This window comes from Triticum dicoccoides, chromosome 7B (assembly GCF_002162155.2).
Source record: "Triticum dicoccoides isolate Atlit2015 ecotype Zavitan chromosome 7B, WEW_v2.0, whole genome shotgun sequence".
NCBI lineage: Eukaryota > Viridiplantae > Streptophyta > Magnoliopsida > Poales > Poaceae > Triticum > Triticum dicoccoides.
This window is the reverse complement of record NC_041393.1, coordinates 688,950,306-688,953,013: the sequence shown is the minus strand read 5'-3', so window position 1 is coordinate 688,953,013 and position 2,708 is coordinate 688,950,306. Positions and strand designations below refer to the sequence as shown.

General features: G+C 48.5%; 1 pseudogene; it reads left to right on the top strand.

The window, feature by feature from the left end:
• Window positions 1-560: 560 nt before the first annotated feature.
• LOC119339396 lies at window positions 561-2,338 on the top strand (annotated as a pseudogene).
• The last annotated feature ends 370 nt before the right edge of the window (window positions 2,339-2,708 follow it).

Sequence of the window (2,708 nt, the reverse complement as noted above, 5' to 3'; positions counted from 1 at the left end):
CAAAATGAACTTCCGCTTCATGCACATCCAAGGAGGAAGGTTATACATACATAGAGTCACGGGCCAGGTGCTGTGATTGCTGCTCTGCTCCTCGAAAGGATTAATGCCATCCGCGCTTAAACCAAACCATACGTTCCTTGGGTCATGTGCAAACTCAGCCCAGTACTCTCTCTCGATTTTTCTCCATTGTGACCTGTCAGCGGATGCTCTCAACTTACCGTCTTTCTTACGGTCCTCACTATGCCATCGCGTCAACTTGGCATGTTGTTTGTTTCTGAACAATCATTTCAACCGTAGTATTATAGGAGCATACCACATCATCTTCGCAGGAACTCTCTTCCCGCGGGGCTCGTCGTCAACATCACCAGGGTCATCTCGTCTGATCTTATACCGCAATGCACTGCATACCGGGCATGCGTTCAAATCCTCGTACGCACCGCGGTAGAGGATGCAGTCATTAGGGCATGCATGTATCTTCTGCACCTCCAAAACACTGCGGCGCGTGCGAGATCACAGACGACAAGGAAAAAAGAAGGAGCGGCGAACAAGATCGATCGGCAATGGCACCTAATCCGGCCGTGCTACCGGGTGACGTCCTCACGGAGATCCTCGGCCGCCTCGCGCCGCACAGCCTAGCCACGTCCCGGCTGTTCTGCAGTGCGTGGCGCGACACCATCGACGCCCGCCTGCGCGCCCACCTGCTCCCGTGCTTCATGCGCGGAATCTTCATCAACTTCACCCGGCTTAGATTCTCGGAGTTCTTCTCACGTCCCACGACAGGCCCGGCGATCTGCGGAGGGCTTGACTTCTTGCCCTGCACGGGCGTCAGTGTCATGGACCACTGCAACGGGCTATTGCTTTGCCGCGGTCTGAGGCACGAGCACGACCATGCACTGCCGCGCGATTATGTCGTCAACCCGGCCACACGTCGGTGGGCGCGTCTGCCCCAACACCCTCGGCCGCACATGTCGGGTTCCGACGAGAGCGCGTACCTCGCGTTCGAGCCAGGCATGTCACCGCACTATGAGGTCGTTCTGATCCCGCTCGTGTTGTCCGCCGGCGTGTCGAACGATGACACATTGCTTGGATCGGAGTGGCCCCCCCGCGTCATACGTCATTGATGTGTTCTCATCAGTTACTCGGTGGTGGGACAAGACGACCTTTGTTCGGGAAGGGGAGACCGCAGGGATCATTGACTACATGGATTCGGATTGGTCGTATAATCAATATCATTATCATGCGGTCTACTGGCCAAGCAATCTCTATATCCATTGCCAGCATGGCTATCTCATGAGGTACTACTACTTGCTCCTCGGTCATTATTCCTGTTTAGCATAAGTCAAATATTGTGGGATTTGCAAATCAAAGTCAAATATTGTGATGTTCCCTCCACACCAATTCTTCTGAGTTTACCATAAGGCCACAGCGTAATGCTAAGAATTCTTAGGAATTAGTTCAATGTATGGAAAGAGTCATAAGAATCTAGTACCGCCATTCCGGCCCATTAAATGAATGTCATACATGGGCATAATAACATAGGAAAAATCCCATGGTAATTATCTAAGAAATACTTCTAAAATATATGCTGCTATGATTCTTACCTGGTGTTATTAATCTGTCTTATCTGATTGTTCATGTTTGCAGAATGTGTTTGTCAGATCACACATACAGAGTAATTACACTACCAGTCAGTAAATATTTACCGAGAGGATATCCCGACCACCATCTTGGTAAATCACAGAGAGGGGTGTATTGTGCAATATCAAATAACCGGAGTCCGGTCCTTCAGCTTTGGCATCTCAATGAATCGTGTAGTCGAATAGAATGGGTGCTAAATCATGATACCACTCTTAATACCTTTGAACATGAGGACTATGCCCAACTAGGTAGGCAATGGATCATACAGGATGTTAACTACCGTAAGTGGTTCTTTGAGCAGAATGGAATTTACAAAGAGCCGGTGGAAGAGAAATACGACTGGAATTCTGACGAGGATAGCATTCTTCACATTGAATATGATGTTGAAGAGGGATACGAGGATAACGGTCTTGACTTCGAAGATGACGCTATCGAGGATAACACTCTTGAAGAGGGATATTATGGAAATTATTATTTCCTTGGGTTTCATCCTTATAAAGAGATTGTCTTCTTAATTTCATCAGGGAGAAAACCTAGAGGACTGGCCTATGATTGGAACAGCTCAAAATTTCAGGACTTGGGCAATGTGTGTTCAGCATATTACGACCCCATCTGTGGACTACCATGCCAAGAGACATATGCAGCTTTCCCGTATACACCTTGCTGGATAGGCGAGTTTCCGGGAAACGAAATAGAATAGCTATATCAAGATCGGGAACTATCTAGGACAAAGATGGAATTGGAAGAGGAATCCAACATTACATGCATGGACTTGTACGATATGCGCAAGTTCAGTGGACGCGTCAAGAGGATCAAGGACTCCACAACCAAGATTCGTCGCAGACGCCGCCAGTAGGAATCCACATTCACCGACATGAAGGCCAAGGCAATCAAGTTCTTCCTTGGCAATGCCACCAAGAAGCTCGAGTGTGGGAGTTAAATGTTGAAGGCAGGGCACAACAATTTTCTACGGCTGGCTGCTCCTACAAAGAAAAACTGGGCTGCAGATCTCGTGCAAAAAAACTAGGATGGCCTCACCATGAGAAATGCAGCTTCCGCAACCAAGTGCT